Genomic DNA, 21,304 nt, shown 5'->3' with positions numbered 1-21,304 from the left:
GCCAATTTTCAACCACGAATAACTCAAAAAGTATTGAGTTTTCAAAAAATAATTATAAAATAGTTTTTGCTTAATATTAGGTTCTCTAGCCTCTTCCGTGGCTATTTTAACCAAAACATTTTTCACCCCCGAGAAGGGGCGGGAACCACCCCCCAAGATAAAAGCGCACATTGGCATAGGGTAGACTTTGTTTCTTGAGTTATTCTCTACTTACTGTGAAAATATCAAGTAAATTGATTTAGTAGGATGGAATTCGGAGCCAAATACCCTCATTGACTGCCCTACAACACTTTTGCGAAGTTTATGTAAATGATTCATTTAATTTGTAATTTTATTTCAAAGTCATGATCTAAGTGTAAATAAAAAGGGGAATTATTAATTTGTTTATCAACTATAAAATATAAATTGATTACGTTGTGTTTCTAAGGTTGCTTATTTCTAGGAACACATCATTCACACCATCTCTATGTGACGAAACGAACCAGACAATATCCCTTCGTGCGCGGTCCAAATTGATTGGCGAATGTGCTTCGTGTTCGCCCAAAAACCGACAGGTCGTGGTTAAAAACAAGCGACGAACGAAGAGCTGCTAAGCGGTTCGTCCCGCCGTACAAATTATACGAATATAGCGTTCGCATACAGCTCGGCTCGCATATGTGGACCGAGCTTAATATTACTGCGACGAGTAACACTTATAGCCATCCTAATTTTTTTAGTCTTGATTCTTTTATTTATTATGTGTCTATAGGCTAGACCAATTTGTTTCTCTTATACATTATACAAAATCCAGCCCTGAGAATCACTCTGTTGTTAAATGTTAGTGACACGTAACGGCACTTTGCCATCTCACACAAAATAACGAAAGAATTTGTTATCGTTAGTTAGAACTGTCATTAAGTTCATATAAAGTTGAAAAAGTTCTTAAAGCTCATATATTCTAGTTAACTGCGGCTAGGGGATTGAAGTTTCATGCTGCTTTGCTCCAAGTTACACGTTTTTTGTGTACGAGGACAAGCATAGGATGAAAAAAGTGTTAAAACTTGCGAAGTTTCGCGCGCGGAGCATGATTTGTAGCAGTCAAATGAAAATCCTTTTCAGTTTTTATTATGATTTTATATAGATAACGCTTTTATTTATTCTTTTATTATCTCAGACCATAATTATCCTCTAAAATGTAGATAAACTATAAAAAAGAAATTTTAAAATGGAGTGACCATATTTATTTAAAAAGTTGGTTTCCACCGTACATTGTCTTGTCAGGTGAGATGTTAGATAGTCTGCTTTAAATTATGCTATTTTTAGCAGGATTGCGAGACATTTCATAACAGTGGATTCCTGTTCATTGGTGAATATTAGGTACGTAGCCATGACATCTTTTTACGTCCCAAACCTCTCTTACCTTCTCTCCTTCCTTCTAGTACTTGTAGTTGCTGAAAAGTGTATTATTTTTTTGTAATGTATGCCCTAAATATACAGTCTTCTTTTTATCATAATAAAAACGTTCATAATCGAACGTTCTTCACTTTAAGAGGCTACAGTAGCGATCAACAGGTAGCAACAAACGCGTTCCAAGATTGCAGCTTTAATTTTGAATATTTTGTCGAGATATTTGGCACACATATTCGTAATATAATAAAGAATGGCGGTACAGAGCCCAATTTCAGAAATAAGTTAGTACGTGGAAATTACTCTATAACTAAATAAAATATTGAAAAAAAGGAGCCTGTACCGCCATTGAGAAGAAAAAAAACTTTCTTTAAATAAACTTTTTTATCCCATGCCTAGATTTTGTGTAATCTTGGAACAACTAAAATTTTTTATTTCCAACAATAAATCGAACGTATTATAGCTAAATAACTAATTAGGCAACATAGAGAAATTATCACTGTCATTTTGACAAACTTGCGTCAAATTTTAACCTGTTCTGTCATCTTTATCGATATCTGTTCAGTGCAGTAGTGTGTTAATTTAAGAATTCGTTTTTGTTGTTTCATAGGAAATAAGTGTTTATTGATAGTTAATTTATTATATATTTGTTGTTGTTGTATAAGTTGTTGGCCTCTTTGAAAGAATAGATTGTTGTTAATTGTGAGTTTTAGTTATATATAGGTAGGTAAGCAGTGCCGGATTTAGTTCTTGGACCGCCGGGGGCTAGGTCATACTATACCGCCACTCTCCAGTAGGTATAGAGGTTAACAATTCATTAAAACTATTTTAATATTATTAGGTAATTTATTACAAATTTACAAAAAAGCCACAAAGACACAAACTCACAACTTGTAGGTACAGTAAATTAACATAATTATTTACAAACAAATTTTCCTGGACTTCCTACTTACAAACAGGTCGATGATTTTATTAAAATCTAATTTTGTAAGCAGATCATTATTAATATTTAAAACAGCGAACGAATTTAAGGTGATACAGTAGCGATCAACAGGTAGCCAAAGCGCGTTCCAAGATTGCGGCTATAATTTTGAATATTTTTTCGAGATATTTGGCACACGTATTCGTAATATAATAAAGAATGGCGGTACAGAGCCCAATTTGAAAAATATATTAATATGTGGAAATTACTCTGTAATTAAATACAATATTAAAAAAACGAGCCTGTACCGCCATTAAGAAGAACAAAAAAATACACTTTCTTCAAATAAACTTTTTTATCCGATGCCTAGATTTTGTGTCATTTTGGAACTACTAATGAAATAAAAAATTTTAGTAGTTCCAAAATGACACAAAATCTAGGCATCGGATAAAAAAGTTTATTTGAAGAAAGTGTATTTTTTTGTTCTTCTTAATGGCGGTACAGGCTCGTTTTTTTAATATTTTATTTAATTACAGATTAATTTCCACATATTAATATATTTTTCAAATTGGGCTCTGTACCGCCATTCTTTATTATATTACGAATACGTGTGCCAAATATCTCGAAAAAATATTCAAAATTACAGCCGCAATCTTGGAACGCGTTTTCGCTACCTGTTAATCGCTACTGTTTCCTCTTAATGTTTCTTCCGTCATCGTATTTCTCAAATAATTTTTGACTCGTTTTAAAGTGGAAAATGATCTTTCACCAATTGCGTTAGTAACCATCAACAATAAGAAGATTCTTAGTGCTATTTCTACGTTTGGGAAGGTTGCAATTATATTATTTTTGTGCAAAAGCTCGATCACAAAATTAGCACTGTGAGTTGTTGGATTTTTATACTCAACTTGGCCTAGTAGTGACATTATAAAATGTTTTAATTGAATACACTCACTTGCTAGAGATGTACCAAGTCATTCGAATAAATATTCACTAATACCGACGCTTTGTCTGAAATCACGTTATCCTCTGAAAGAGGTAGAGAAAATAAAAATGAGAAAGTGATGGCAAGATCTTCCTTTTCCTCTAGATTTCAGATTATTTGCCAAATAATCAATTGTTTTATACAGCACTTGGATTCTAATCTTATTTTGCGGTGTAAGGATCTCTTCTGTATCTGCTTCGTCAAACTGTAATTTTCTTTTGCGACTTCTAATTTCTTTGCTGTATTCCGTTTGTTGTGATAAGAGCTGCCCCTTTTGTTCAACTAAATTACATTTATCACGAAGGAGACTCGTAAAAATGTTGTAATGAGCTATGTTGTATGAGCAAAGACGAACCTGTAGGTATGTAAATCCATATTTGCGCTTTGTAAAGATTTACTCGCTAGGTCAGTTCTTTCCAGTACTTCGAACCAAAAGGCAATATAAATACCAAATTCTAACCTAGCCATATTTTCGTGTAAATTGTTTTCTTAAGGATAGACTAATCGTTAGACGATAACTCTAATAGTGCTTGCTTTATATCTTGATAGCATAAATTAAGAGCTTTTAATGCATTAAATCGTCCACACCATCGAGTCACATTAACTCTTTTTGGAACAAATGTTGTATGGCCACAATTTTTCAATAGATCAGTGAGTCGTTTCCATCTGTAAGTTGAAGCTGAGAAAAAAACAAATTTCTTCAGCAACTAAAAAAGAGAAGTACTTTCCATAGTACATTCTGCTGCAACCCCATAAATTTGAAATATCCACATATAGTAAAACGTGATGGGAGCGACGCGACGTACCGCCTCTCAAAATTTACCGCCGGGGGCTAATAGTCCCATAGCCCCCCTCTTAATCCGGCACTGTAGGTAAGTATATTTTACGTAAAAATATTTCAAATTCTAATGAGAGTATACATATAAAGTTTTAGGAGGATTTTTTATTCTAAAAATATTATCAATAGTTTAACAAAATGGAAAAAGTAAATCAAACGAAAAATAAAGTGAAACCTTCCAAGAAAAAGTCCATTAAAAACCGTGCCAAAATTATGCGAGAATCGAAATTTGTTTCGCAGCGAGCCTAAGTATATGAAGGTGTCGACACCTTCCAGTTCTAGGTCGTCAATTATTATTCTTGTAGGTGTAGGGTTGCTTGATCTAGTGCAACACATATATTTGGTCTTTTGAACATTTATATTTAGTCCCATTCTCTGTGCAGATGCTCTTAACGACCGAAATGGTTCAGATTCTGTGGACCTACTTATGACAACACAGTCTTCTTCTATAACACAGTCTTACTGTTGATTATATTTTGCTTTTTTAAGAATTGTCCAATATCAAATATTCAGTATTCATATCCGAAATTGGACAGTATCATTTTATCACCCAGTAGATCGAATGCATTTATTTGTTATTAAACACACACACGTAATTAATTAAATTACATACACATTTGGTCAATTATCAATAATATAATTTGGACATCAGCCAAAAGTTGCTGACATAAGATAAACAATTTACCTTAATTAAATACACAAAATCACGCGGGGCCCGTGTTTACATTGACCCAATTTAAACTTATATAAAACTAAGATCTCTTGTCTAGAAATTCAATTATTATTAATTCATTAACGCGAGTGATTGTCTTCAACGCTCATCATTTAAGTCTCTACTCAAAGTACCCCGGGTCAACATCCATAGTGTAATTCTCATCAATAAACTCTGCTACTATTATTGGGTGTTTCCATCACAACTTAAAGACCATCTACACTGAGCCAACGAGGGAACTTGTTCATGGTCCTATCGAGAAAAAGAATACTTCAAGGAAGTTTGAGAAAGCCTATACAGTCCACACCAGCAACACCCTCACTAGCAGAGAGAGACCACTAGACCCGGGAGAACGAGAGCCGATTGCAGAGCTAAGAGCAGTACCAAAGCCGAGAGCCGATTGCAGAGCATAGAGCAGTACCATAGCCGAGAGCCGATTGCAGAGCTAAGAGCAGTACCATAGCCGAGAGCCGATTGCAGAGCTAAGAGCAGTACCAAAGCCGAGAGCCGATTGCAGAGCTAAGAGCAGTACCATAGCCGAGAGCCGATTGCAGAGCTAAGAGCAGTGCCAAAGCCGAGAGCCGATTGCAGAGCTAAGAGCAGTACCAAAGCCGAGAGCCGATTGCAGAGCTAAGAGCAGTACCATAGCCGAGAGCCGATTGCAGAGCTAAGAGCAGTACCAAAGCCGAGAGCCGATTGCAGAGCTAAGAGCAGTACCAAAGCCGAGAGCCGATTGCAGAGCTAAGAGCAGTACCATAGCCGAGAGCCGATTGCAGAGCCTACCAGAAGCGAGGGACCCTAGACGTCTAAGAAAACAAAAAAAACCGTAAGTTTTTGAATAATTACAAAATCTTCCAACTGTTACAATCGTACAATTTAACAAGTTTTATTTTTATTATAATTCAACAATCTAGAACAACAGTCTCCACTCTATCAATAGTAAAATAATGTACTTTAGAATGTATACCATATAAATAATAAAGAGACAAAAATATATTTGAAAAAAGAAACGTTCATAAACATATAGCTTGCTTTAATTTCAATTAAATACTTTATTTCGAAAAAATTAAAATACTACGTAATTTATAGAACGATAAAAGTCCACTCTATATAATAATTTCAGTTAAATTTTCACTATTTTAGAAAATGAAAATATTTTACCTACTTCTGTAAAAATTAATCACATAGATATCTAATTGCCAAATTTGAATAAGATTCCAGTAGTAATATTAAATATATCATTTACAGATCTTTTATAAATACAAAGGTTTATTACATTATCCAACCAAAGAATTTCAATTTTAGCGTTAGTGAAATCGTAATACTATTCAGTTTATTTACAAACAGAAATCACTTAGTCAGGCAAGCGACCTACGGTAACGTTGAAAAATTTGCAAACTTGACAAGGGCATACAATTACATTTTATCTATATGTTACAGTTCAAGTTGATTATCCAGTTGGAGTTGACTCCAACTAGTTGGAGTCAACTCTACCGGCTGGTTTCAGTAAAAGTTGATTATAAATATAAAATGAAGATTTATATTCAACATTTACTAGTAAAAGTAGACTCCAACTAGGAAAAGTATACTCTTCCCAATGCCATTTAGTAAAAGTTGATTCTGATTCACACAAACAGCCGATTCTAAAAATTAAATGTTACTGAATATGTTCAAATTAGTCTAGGCTGTATCGTCGCCCCCGTTAGGTAAATTACTCCGATTCGAATTTTTTGCACAAACTTACTCAAAAAGAGGTCCTTATAATAAATCTACTGGGTGCCAGACAGTACCTTGATCGATAAATTGTTTAAACAATTTTTTTAGACAAATTCACAAAAATAATTTTTTCACTTCGAACAATTTTTTTTTAGATCATTTGGGTTATTCTGAACAAAAAAAGGTATTTTGTGATTTTTCTCTAAAATTGATTGTTGTCGAGTTATACGCGATTTAAAATTTGAAAAATGCGAAAATAGCTATTTTCAAGGCTTAATAACTCGGTTAAAATCCATTACATATTATGAAAGTCAGAAAGTGACCAAATAAAAGTTTATAGCTCCCTCTACAAGATCCAGCAGAAATTTGTCACTATTTTATTACTAAGCTTTATCTTTAATTATTAACAATGAGCGCTAAGTGCGTATTAGGCGGCCGTCAATGGTGAGTGCTAAAGAGATGGTACCGCGTGAGACCCTGTGTATTTGTTATAAGGATTGTTATACGGAGCAGATTTTTTTTTTTTTTTTTTTTTTTTTTAAATTCAGTTAGTACTAAGGAATGTATTACCTCAATTTTAAATTAGAACTCACATTAAACTTTTTAATATCTGCATTTTTCATTATACCAATTAAAACTAAATATTAATCTCTTTGTAAAAAAATTACTTGTACACTGGACGTAAGTAACCACATTTTCTTAAAAACATTTTCAACTGTCAAAATTTCACCGATTTGCTTTTTAATCTTAGTGGTTTACTTATTTCCAGGTTTACACTGATGATGGTCAGTTTAATCGAAAACGTTTTGTACTTCCACTCCTTCGTGGATAAATTTTAAGGATTTTTTAATAAATTCATATATGCCTACATACAACAGAAGTGTTTACTTCATTCCACGTTATTATACGGATGTATTTCTTTGAGTAAGTTTGTGCAAAAAATCGAATCTGAATAATTTACCTAACGGAGGCGACGTTACAGACGATACTAATAAGTAGTTGAAACGGTCAAAACAAAGAAACGCACACTCATCAAAAATGCACTTGAGATTCTCGGATAATCAACATTTACTGAATCGATCCAGGAAGAGTCAACTCCAACTAGTAAAAGTTGATTTAAATTTTTAAAATCAACTTTTTCTGCTCGTTTCAGTTGGAGTTGACTCCAACTAGTTGGAGTCAACTCTAACTGAGAATCAACTTGAACTGTAACATATATACATTCTGGCTTACGAGAGAGCGTGATAGTACAGGTATAGAAAATTAATATAACTGTTAATAAGCAGATATTTTTTTTGTGTGAATTTGATGGCCTTGGACTAGCCAATTAGCCAGACATTATAGGCATATTTAAGTACATTGCTTAATAAATAAAATACAGTTCATATTGTTTAATATATTTACCGCTGAATTTAAAATTTTATAAAAATAACCATGGAAAGTGTATACGTTAAGCAAGCGGAGATAGGAGCAGAATTAGCGAAACTAGTTTCTAATACTAAAAAGGATTCTCAATCTCGGAGGACTCAACAATACATCCGGGATAGGCAGGAAAAATTAGAAGAATATTGGGCAAAATTTCTGAATAACCACGAAAAGCTGCTAGAAGGAGGTATAACGAAAGAAAAATATTTTGAAACAAAATACCATGATCAGGTATTTAAGACATATATTGAGGGGAAAACCCTGTTGGAAGAATATGGAAGGGTGCTGAAAAGAGGAAAAGCACCGAAAGTAAAGGAGATACAGATAAGGAAGCAAAGAATCGAGGAATTATTACGGCCAGAAAATGAACAAGATTTGCAGGAGGATGAAGAGCTGCAGTCAGAGTTAAGAGAATACATGGAAAAGGTGAATACACTAATAATTGAAGCAGCAGTAAATGAGGAACTAGACGCTATAGATAATGGAGAAGTAGAGAGAATAAATCAACTAAAGAGGAGAGTCAGGGAAACCTTGAAGAAAATAAGGCCAGGAATGCAACGGCCAGAAAGCACACAGAGGAGGGACGGTGTGACATTACCGCAGGTAAAAATCCCTGTGTATGAAGGCAGGTATGAAACGTGGAGAACTTTCCACGATCTGTTTACTAAAGTAATACATGAAAACGACCAGTTATCAAACGCAGAAAAAATGCAGTACCTAAAAACTCAACTAAGAGGGGAAGCCAACAGAATGATACAACACTTAAACATATCCGAGGCCAACTACGAAGTGGCCTGGAACATGCTGAAAGATAGATATGAGAATCCAAGGATGATATTGTTTAAATTGATAGACAGGATGCTACTAGCACAGGAAGTAAAGGAATCTTCTGCTAGAGCATTGAAATCACTACATGACACCTTCCACGAAAGTCTGGAAGCCATAGGAGGGTTAGGAACAGACACGGAAGCGTGGAGCCCATTGGTAGCCCGAATTATCATAACGAAATGGGACAATGAAACCAGGAGGCTGTACGAAAACCACGTTCGAGACAGTAGAGAGATACCGACGTACAAATCGACACAAACATTCTTACAGCGAAGATTCCAGACACTGGAACTGCTGGAGTCAGAAAAAAGACAAGAGAAGCAAGGAGGATCTGGGAGGAAACCAAGAACACGTTGCGTGATATGCAACGGAGACCACGGAGTACCGAACTGCAGAGAATTTCAGGAACTCAATGTAAGAGACCGAAACAGGATGATAAAAGAAAAAGGATTGTGTGCAAACTGCCTAGCACATAAAAAAGAAAAACAATGTTATGTACAATATAGGTGCAGACACTGTGGCGGAGACCATCACCATATGTTGCATTATGAGAAAGGAACCACAGGCAACAAAAGAAACTCCAATGAAACGAAAGGAGAACAAACACAAGAAAGAAATGGAAGAGATTCGAATAATAGAAGAAACGGGTATCAAGCTAATAGGTACAGAGGAGGAAATAATAATCCATACAACGCCAGAGAACAAAATAACGGAAGGCGAGAAAATACACAAGATACCAATGGGCATAGGAATATCAACGACCACCAAAGAGGGCAGAATTCAGTAAACTGTGCAAGCCATAAGGAAGGTGAAGCATTACTAGCGACAGCTGTTGTACGCATAAGAGATGCGAAAGGAGATTCACACATAATGAGAGCATTAATCGACCAAGGGTCACAATGCGCATTTATAACGGAACAAGCTGCGACGACGCTAGGAACAACAAGGAAGCCTATACAGGCGACCATATCCGGGATAGGCTCGTCAGGAGAAAAAACAGCCAATTGGAGTATGAAACTTTTAATCGAAAGTCATTACGAAAGTGACTTCGAGATGGAAATTGAAGCACTTGTATTACCGAAGATAACAAGGAATTTACCGGAACAGGATATAATTCTACCGGACTATAACGAGAAAAATGCAATACTGGCAGATCCAAGATATTACAAGGTAGGGAAAATAGACTTACTACTAGGAGTAAAAGAATACAGTTACATATTGACAGAAGGGATGCACAGAATAAGTAATGGACTCCTGAGTCAAAACACCAAACTAGGATGGATAGTTTCGGGGATAGCACGAGAGAAGGAGACTACAAAAGCAGAAGTTTGCTGTATGATATCCAGACAAGAGATGGACATACAAATAAAGAAATTCTGGGAATTAGAAGAAGTAAATCAGGAAACAAGTTTATCAGTAGAAGAACAAGAATGTGAAGAAATGTATCGACAGACAGTAAAAAGAGATGAAGACGGGAGATACGAAGTGAGAATTCCGTTTAAGGAAGACGTAACAAAGCTAGGAGAATCTAAGCAGCAGGCATTCGCCAGATTGATGCAACTAGAAAGAAAGTTTGCAAAAGACAAACAGTTAGAAGCGAATTACAGACAATTCATGGAAGATTATGAAAACCAAGGTCATATGGTAATAGCAGAAAACCAGGGAGATGGGTACTACCTACCTCATCATCCAGTGAGAAAAGAGGACAGTACTACAACGAAAATAAGAGCCGTGTTTGATGCATCAAGTAAAAGCTCATCGGCAGTAAGCCTGAACGACATTATGCACACAGGGCCGAAATTACAACAAGATTTGACAAATATACTATTACGATGGAGATCCAATAAGATAGCATACTCAGCGGATTTGGAAAAAATGTTTAGACAAATCGGAATGGCAGAAGAAGACCAAAAATATCAAAAAATTTTGTGGAGAAAGGACACAAAGGACCCAATAAAAGAATATAACTTAACGACGGTGACATACGGCACGGCAGCAGCACCATTTTTAGCGTTGAGAACAATACAGCAATTACAAGAAGACGAAGGAGCGAGGTTCCCGTTGGCATCGAAAATTGTAAAAGAAAACATGTATGTAGACGATATACTAGGAGGAGCGGAGACAGTGCAGGAAGCAGAAATAGCCCAAAAGGAATTAATACAACTGTTCAGAAAAGGAGGTTTCATTCTCAGAAAATGGTTGAGCAACGAAGAGAAAATAATGGAGAACGTACCGGAGGAAATGAGGAACGTAGACTCCAAGGCATTCAAACAAGAAGAAGTACGGAAAACGTTAGGAATACACTGGTCCCCTAAAGAAGATATAATCACATTCAAAATAGGGATAACGACAGCAAAGAAAATAACGAAAAGACACGTACTGTCAGAAGTAGCAAAACTATACGACCCACTAGGGTGGATAGCACCTGTAGTAATTCAGGCGAAAATGTTCATACAGGAATTATGGGAGCAAAAAACCAGTTGGGATAAAGAATTAACTAGCAACCAACAAAGCAGGTGGAATACATACCAGGCGCAATTAGTAAATCTGGAGAAAATAACATTGTCCAGGTGGAACAACTTAAGCAAGACAAACAGAGTAGAACTACATGGATTTGCAGATGCATCTATGAAAGGATATGGAGCGGTAATCTACTCAAGGGTGTTAGGCCCAGAAATCAAAACGAATCTAATGATAGCAAAATCGAAAGTCGCACCATTGAAAGGAAAAACGACATTACCGAGGCTCGAGTTGTGTGCCGCGGTGCTATTAGCAAATTTAATGAAGAAAACCCTACAAGCATTGAATAGGGAAAACATTGAGGTATATGCATGGTCAGACTCAATGATAACCCTGGCTTGGATAAGGGGATCATCAAAAAGGTGGAAAATGTTCGTCGCCAACAGAGTAGAGGAAATAAGAGGCGTTATAGGACCGAAAAATTGGCATAAGGTAGATACGAAGGAAAACCCAGCGGACATCCTCTCACGTGGAAGTACAGCATCAGAATTATTAGAAGCAGAGCTATGGTGGAAGGGACCAACTTGGCTGACTAGTAACAAAACTTTAACGCAGGAATCAGAAGAAATACCAGAGACAAATGAGGAGGAAGTCAAAACGAAAATAACGGTGCACACGACAACGATAAAGGAGGACATATGCGAGAGATTCTCAAATTTAGAAAGAATGAGAAGAGTACTTGCATACTGTAGGAGATTTGCAGACAAATGCAGAAAAAAGAAGGACAGTGGACAAAGTCAGCTGACAGTCCAAGAATTAGAGGAAACGCTATTAAAGGTGATAAAGCACTCACAGCACGCCTACTTCAAACAAGAAATAAAGAAGCTGGAGAAGAAACAGCAGTTAGACAAGAAAAATAAATTAGCGTCATTGGTACCATTCCTGGATAGACAAGGAATTCTAAGAGTCACCGGAAGACTGAGACACACGAATCTAAAGTACGGAGAAAAACATCCGATAATTTTGCCAAAGGATAGTGCATTAACAAAGTTACTTATAGCAGATAGTCACGCAAAAAATCTACATAGCGGATTACAACAAACACTACAGTATATAAAAAGGAAATACTGGATAATCAACGGCAGAAGAACCGTGAAAGGTCATCTAGCAAAATGCTTAAGGTGCAGGAGGTATAAAAGCCAAGCAGCACAACAATTAATGGGAGATCTACCGAAAGACAGAGTGAACCCGAGTCATCACTTTACTAACACAGGGATAGATTATGCCGGACCAATAAAAATAAGTACCACGAGAGGCAGAGGACAGAGGAGCTATAAGGGCTACATCTCAGTATTTGTGTGTCTGTCAACGAAGGCAGTACACCTCGAAGTAGTAAGCGATATGTCCACGGATGCATTCATCGCGGCGTTCAAGAGATTTACGGCACGCAGAGGACAGTGCAACAACGTATACAGCGATAACGGAACCACATTCGTAGGAACAGCAAATTTGTTGAAAAAAGAAAATCAAAAAATAGATGACGAGATAAAACAAGGATTACTGGCACTAGGTACCCAATGGCATGTCATACCTGCATATGCACCACATTTCGGAGGACTATGGGAGAGCGCAGTGCGGATAATGAAATATCACTTGAAAAGAATCATCGGGGAAACAGTTCTAACATATGAAGAATTGAGTACGGTGCTGACACAAATAGAAGCATGTATGAACTCGAGACCATTATGTGGGTCATCAGAAGACCCTGAAGGGAAAATAGCCCTGACACCAGCTCACTTCCTTATAGGGAGAGAAATTATATCACCAAATCGGGAAGAAGAGCTTACGACTTATTTGAAGATGCCGACGAGGTGGAGATTATTGGAGAAAATAAAAAGAGACTTCTGGAAAATTTGGAAACAGGAATACCTGCACCAATTACAACAGAGAAATAGATGGCATAAGGCGCACTCTAACATAAAAGAAGAAGAAATAGTTATAATAAAAGAAGAAGATACACCTCCAGGCAGATGGCCATTAGCGAGGGTAACAGAAACACACCCTGGAGCGGAGGGACTAACCAGAGTCGTAACAGTGAGAAAGGCGAACGGGAAACTGACAAAAAGACCCATACATAAACTAATACGACTGGAAGAAGAGAAACAGGAAAAGCCGAAGAAGGCAGCAGCACTAAGATGGAAGAAAATACTAGTAGCTATAATGTTTTTAACGATGTTAAAACCCATAAAGGCAGAACCATATAAAATATATAATCCGGAACCAGGATTTTTCACAGAAGATCTTGGAGAGGTCGTTATAGACCGGGGAACATTTCGAATAAAGGTGTTACTAGAAAAGGGAAGAATTCGAACAGAGCACCAACTAATAGGAAATATGATACAAGGAGTACGAGAACTATGTCAGGATATAAAAATCGTGAATTGTAAGGATATAATAGGGAAGTTAGAGGAAGGACAAAGAAAGGCGGAATCAGTAAGCGAGGGGTTGACAGTAGAAATAAAAGCAAGGGAAAGAAGAGGAATATTAGGAACAATATTAACCTCAGTATTTGGAGTCAATGACGAAGCCTACAGTAACATTGAAGCATTAGACAATAACCAAAAGGAGCTAATAAAGGGATCACAGCATCAAGCGAAGATAATGTTAGAAACAATAACATCAATCAATCACACAGAGAACAGGATAAACGAGCAAATGAACAAGTTTAACAAAGCACTAATCACAGGCCTACAAGAAATATCTAAAGGACTTAACGAAGTAGAAGACAAAGCACAGAGACTAGAAACCGAATATAGCACGTTGCCAATACAAACGATAGCGTTGCAAGTTATGGAATTCATAAACGAATATACTCAATTTTACGAGGGAATATTAAACCTTCACTATAACCACGGACACTTCATTGATATAGTGAAACCGGGTGAGATAACCAAATTGATAGAGAAAGCAGGGCAGATACTGCCACAAGGGGTCGAAATACGACGACAGCCCATTATAGAAACAGAAGTCAGTCATGACGACAGATATATAACAGTCATCGGCTATTTCATAGTGACAGGGAAAATTAAGTACAGCATGCTGAAAGTCACGGCCATACCACTTAACGTTGAGGGGTCGGTGTTGCGCACATTTGTCGCCCCAAGGAATCTACTGGTCGTAGATTATAACACACTGCACTACTTCGAATTGACCGCAGAAGATAGGGAAAGATGTTTACTGTTGACAAAGACGCAGATAGCGTGCTCACCAACGGCTATAAGGAACATGGATACCCAACCAAACTGCATACTTGAAGAAATTTATGAGCGATCTAAGAATAGCACATGTCCAGTGGTAGCCAGGACAATACAGACAGCTCAATGGAGTAAGATGGGTACCCCCAACCTCTGGCTCGTTATCACGCCAGTCACGATACATATATCCATTATTTGCGATGGAAATCGGAGCGAAAGAGTACTGGAACGAGTCACATTCCTGAAACTTTCACCCAAATGTATCGCCCAAACGAAAAATATTACATTACTCCCCACTAGCAGTGGGATGGAGAGAGCGGTAACAAGCTACCTGAAGGCGCCAATCACTCCCGTGGCCCAATTGGTGGCGAGGACACCCCGCAGGTTTAACATGCCTCTAAACACCTACCTGGACATACCAGGAGGAGAGCTACGTCACGCGTTACTTGAGGAGGAAAGTCTAGAACAAGAAATGACGCATACGCAGTGGCAATCGATTCCAGAATCTAATTGGCATTATTTTGTAGCCACCGGGACCATCACTATAATGGTAATAATTGGGATACTCACGTTATGGAAATACCGTCCTGTTGTACGACTATGTCGTTCAGGGAATCCACATACTCAGACTAACGAACAGGAAGTACCTGTATTAAGTAGTAATCGGTATAACAATGTACCGTCGACTTCAAAGGCCGACATCCCACTCTCCACATTTTCATCCAATTGCCCTAATTTTAATCTAGAGATAGAGTCGGACATTGATAGCTAGAGTACGGTTGGAAGATTGTTGATTATTCTTAAACTATTTATTTATTAACATGTTTGAATTTGACTATTTTATGTAATACTTATATGTAAACTTTGAGTATTGACACTTGGGCCAGTTTTTGCCCGAGTCCGCAGTATGTCCAATATCAAATATTCAGTATTCATATCCGAAATTGGACAGTATCATTTTATCACCCAGTAGATCGAATGCATTTATTTGTTATTAAACACACACACGTAATTAATTAAATTACATACACATTTGGTCAATTATCAATAATATAATTTGGACATCAGCCAAAAGTTGCTGAGATAAGATAAACAATTTACCTTAATTAAATACACAAAATCACGCGGGGCCCGTGTTTACATTGACCCAATTTAAACTTATATAAAACTAAGATCTCTTGTCTAGAAATTCAATTATTATTAATTCATTAGTGCAGTTGACCCACTATATGGTAAACATCAGCCATTGTTTGTTGAGTACTAATACCTCAAAAATAGTGAATTAGCATCGTTTAAAAATAGTGAAAGTGGTCCAGCAAGAACATTACACTATCCACTAGCTGGGTAAGTGTTTGCCAAATTCAAAGTGTCCAAATAGACTATTAATTAGAATTAGAATTACACAAAGACTATATAGACTTTTTATCAGCAATTTATTTTCAAATGTTTTTATTTTATTATTCTTGGGTGCGACTCAATTGCACTAGACAAGAAATATTAATCATCCATTTATAAAAATGTTTTTGGCTGGAAATGGGAACGGATCCGGTCCAGTCAACAATATATATAATGCACAAATGAATCAACCCTCAAATACAATGATACCAATGCAACCAAATCATCAATATATGCAACAACACAACTCTGTATCAGCAGACATGATGCACTATTATCAAAATCAATTCCCACCTCTTCCAAATATGTACACTCATCCATCTAATTTCCAAAATTTATCCTTACCTCAAATGAGCCAAAACTCAGTTCCTCCGCAGCCAGAGATACACTCAAAAACTTTCGAAGAAGGAATAGATTATTCCCTACCGTCCTCATCAAGTGACGATGAAAACATGGAAAGTGATGCAAATGCTTGTCCGTGGCAACAACTAAAAGAGTCGAGATCAAAAAGAAAACGTAGAAAAATAGCAGAAACTACTGAGCAAGGTGCTTCAGTAAGCACATCTAATAGGTTTCAAACTCTCTCAGAAGAAAACGCAGATACAAACCAAATCCATACCAGTAAAAGAAACGATGACAACCCAAATACCCAAACGAAAGATCCCAAGCCGCCCCCTATTTATGTTTACGGAGTAATAGACTACAAAGCAATGACTGACTCTATAGCGCAAGTTACTGAAGATGAAACGTATTATACTACCACTCTTCCTGAAAATGTTGTTAAAATAAATGCTAAAACACCTGATTCTTATAGAAAAATAATAAATTACATGAGAGAAGAAAAAATAGTACACCATAGCTATCAACTCAAACAAGAAAGAGCATATAGAGTCGTCCTAAGAGGTTTACACCATTCTATACCCTTAGAGCAAATAAAATCTGAATTATTAAGGCAAGGCCACACAGTCAGAAATGTTTTAAACATCCGGCACAGAGTAACAAAAGAGCCCCTACCATTATTTTTCGTCGATTTGGAACCAAAAAACAACAATAATAAAGTTTTTAATGTGGAATTTATATACAATACCAGAATTAGAGTAGAAGCTCCGAAACACAAGAACACCATTGTGCAATGCACTCGATGTCAGGCATACGGACACTCTAAGTCATACTGTTATAAACCTTATAAATGTGTTAAATGTGGAGGATCACACGACACCAAAAGTTGCACAAAGCCGAAAGACACACCTGCAACATGTACTCTTTGCAAGGGCAACCATCCAGCGAACTATAAAGGCTGCACTGTTTATCGAGACTTATTAAAAGCAAAGAACAGGAATAACGACACAACTGGACCTAGAAACACACAAGGATACATAAATCCCAATCCAGCACTGCACCAAATAACTCAACAATATGCGCAAAATGGAATGAATTATGCTCAAGTAACCTCAGGAAACATCAACAGACCAAATAATGGTGAAGATTTAACACACATGATGTCAAGCTTCTTAAATGAATTCAAAAATCTATTTAATCAACTTCTGAACCAAAATAGCATGATCCTGAACATGCTAACAACAGTCATTAGTAAAATAACGAATTAATGGCTCCATCAATTAGAATAGCCGCCTGGAACGCCAACGGGCTACCAAACCATGTACAGGAAATCACAGCATTTTTAAAAGTAAATAAATTAGATGTTCTTCTCATCTCAGAATCACACTCAACCGAAAGAACAGTAGTAAAAATCCCTTTATACACAACGTACCTTACTCATCATCCTGATGGAACTGCTCACGCAGGAACAGCAATTATTATTAAATCTTCTATTAAACACTATTTCCTACAAAATTACGCCACACCTAAAATACAAGGAACCATACTAAAAATAGAAACATTTACATGGCCACTTGCCATTGCAGCAATTTACTGTCCTCCTAGACACTCCATATCAATTGAAGAGTACGAGACCTTTTTTCAAGAACTAGGACCCCGATTTATAGCAGCTGGAGACTGGAACGCCAAACACACCGTATGGGGATCGAGGCTTATAACACCAAAGGGTAGAAATTTATTGGCGTGCTCGCAGAGAAATAATTTAAACTTCCTTTCGACAGGTCAGCCAACGTATTGGCCGACTGATCAAAACAGGATTCCTGACCTGCTAGACTTTGCCGTTATCAAAGGTATCTCAAATATACATTACAAAATAGAACCCAGTCTTGATTTAAGTTCAGATCACACCGCAATAATCATAACACTAAGTACAACTGTAATTTGGAAGGAACCTGTGGCAAAACTCTGCAATAAAAGAACCAACTGGGAACAATTTCAAGCTATTATTAACACAAATATAAACTTAAAACATCGAATTAAAGAACCCCATGAAATAGAAAAAGCAGTGCAACATTTAACAGAAGTAATACAAGATGCTGCATGGAAGTCAACTCCAGATGATAAAAAAATTACCACCCATGATCATAACATTCCTTTACAAATTAAAGAAATTTTAAATGAAAAAAGAAGAGCTAGAGCCAAGTGGCAGCGGTCAAGGAATCCCCGGGATAAAACACAATTACATCGGTTAACACATCAACTGCGTACAGCTTTAATCCAGGCCCGTAATGAGACTTTTAAATATTACATCTCCAACCTAACACCTAATGACCATTCATTATGGCAAGCGACCAAAAAATTCAAGAGACCAATAACATCTATTCCACCAATTAGAAAATCGGATCTAAGCTGGGCAAAAACTGATGAAGAAAAATCAAACACATTAGCACAACACCTCGCCCAGGTATTTAGTCTACATACAGAAGTCAATGCTGAAGATGAAGAAGTATACACATTTCTCGACGCTCCTTGTCAATTATCACTACCACTGAAACCATGTACACCAACAGAGATCTGGAAGGCGATAAATAAAATAAACCCTCATAAGGCTCCAGGTTATGACTTAATTAATGGTGATGTACTAAAGCATTTGCCTAGAAAAGCGATAGTCCTGCTAACTATTGTATATAACAGCATGATAAGACTGTGTCACTTTCCTATTCAATGGAAATACGCACAAATAATTATGATTGCGAAACCGGGCAAACCGCCTACAGAACCCTCCTCCTATCGTCCTATAAGCCTTCTACCAATAATGTCAAAAATTTTCGAAAGACTTCTGTTAGTCCGAATCCTCGAAAGAATAAACATAAATAACATAATACCTGACCATCAATTTGGCTTTCGACAGAACTACTCAACAATACAGCAGTGCCATAGGATTGTAAATTATATAAAAGAAACTTTAGAGGGAAAGAAAATGTGTGCGGCAGTATTCCTTGATGTAGAAAAAGCATTTGATAAGGTGTGGCATAAAGGCCTGTTGTATAAAGTGAAAAAGAATATGCCTAATGAAATATACCTGATATTAAAATCATATCTGAACGAGCGATTCTTCCAAATTAAAGTAAATACCTCACTTTCCAAATATCATCCTATACAATCCGGAGTACCTCAAGGTAGTGTCCTCGGTCCCTTCCTTTATCTCCTTTACACTGCTGATATACCTGCTGATGATGACATTACTATGGCCACATTTGCCGACGATACAGGAATCCTTACATCAGACGATAACCCAGATAGAGCTTCTAACAAACTGCAAAACTATTTAAGTTCACTTCAAACATGGTTAACAAAATGGAAGATTAAAGTAAACGGTGAAAAGTCTTCACAAATTACGTTCACAACAAGAAGGATCGACTGTGCACAGGTTCATATTAACAACATTCCTATCCCCTTAAAATCAGATGTCAAGTACCTGGGACTCCATTTGGACCGAAAGCTGACATGGAAGAACCATATCAAAACCAAGAAAGCTCAACTAAATTTAAAAGTCAGACAAATGTATTGGCTGCTAGGTAAAAGATCCCAGTTATCATTAGAAAACAAAGTATTATTATACAAAATTATACTAAAGCCGATATGGAGTTATGGTATAGAGTTATGGGGCTGCAGCAAACCGAGCAACACTAAAATACTGCAAACTTTTCAATCAAAGACGCTGCGCATGATAGCGAATGCACCATGGTACGTCTCCAATATAACTATCCATAATGACCTTGGGATACCATTCATCGAAGATGTTATTAGACTACAGGCAACCAAAGCCCAAGAAAGAAATTTCGCCCATGAAAGTCAAACTATTCAACAACTCTACCAGCCGCCACTTGTGGGAAGAAGACTGAAAAGGACATGGCCAGAGGACCTAACTGATTAGGTGTATTGGAGAACCATCGATGGATGGTGCCCAAAGCATGCCAGGATTCAAGACTTTGCTACTATTTGCTAAATACTCTGTGTTGTAATTGGAGTAGATTGTAAATTTGCACTTAATAAAATGAAAAAAAAAAAAAAATTAATTCATTAACGCGAGTGATTGTCTTCAACGCTCATCATTTAAGTCTCTACTCAAAGTACCCCGGGTCAACATCCATAGTGTAATTCTCATCAATAAACTCTGCTACTATTATTGGGTGTTTCCATCACAACTTAAAGACCATCTACACTGAGCCAACGAAGGGAATTTGTTCAAGAATCGACAAAGAAGTAAACTAACCTCATATAACCATTCTTAGACATTATAACCAAAGACAAATAATAAAATAAAGAATATCTTCCATCACAGAATAGGTTTCATTTACGTTGGATTTTAATACTTCATAATAAGAGAAAATTATTGGTGCAGTGTGGCTATTACAATTTGTACTCTTTTTATACCAAAGTAGTCAAATAAAATATGTATTTAAAAAAATGTAAACAGAGTAACATTTCATCGTACAAATTCTGTTGCTTGTACGCTCTTAATACAGCAGTAGTCAAATATATCACGTTTCTTATAAGTATATGTATAGTTCATTCAATTCTTCAAACAAACCAAACATGTTTTACAACTTCGTGTTAAACTTAAACAAACTGTCATTTCCTAACACTCCATCTATTAAATAAGACCAATATCAAACAAAAATAATCCCAATGTCAATAGGATGACATAAGAGCTTTTCTCATTTCTAGAGAAAAACACGGTTCCAACTTCAAGACAAACATTCGACACCTTCTCACTAATCTTTGATACGGGCGATAACACACAGAGGGACTGAAAAAGCAAAGTGTCAAGTTACAATGAAAAAACAGAAAAGTTACCTTTTATTGATTTTACTAATGATATTTCATATAATAATGATATACAGTGAGCACGTAAAGGTTGGGATAAATTCATTTTCTCGAGAATGGACGATTTTGGAAAAAAAATCCGAAATAACACAAATTTTTATTTTTAAATTGAGACTTTTTGGCAAATATTTCATATTAGTGACGTCACCCATTT

This window comes from Diabrotica virgifera, chromosome 7 (genome assembly GCF_917563875.1).
Source record: "Diabrotica virgifera virgifera chromosome 7, PGI_DIABVI_V3a".
Lineage (NCBI taxonomy): Eukaryota > Metazoa > Arthropoda > Insecta > Coleoptera > Chrysomelidae > Diabrotica > Diabrotica virgifera.
This window is presented reverse-complemented; position numbering follows the sequence as displayed.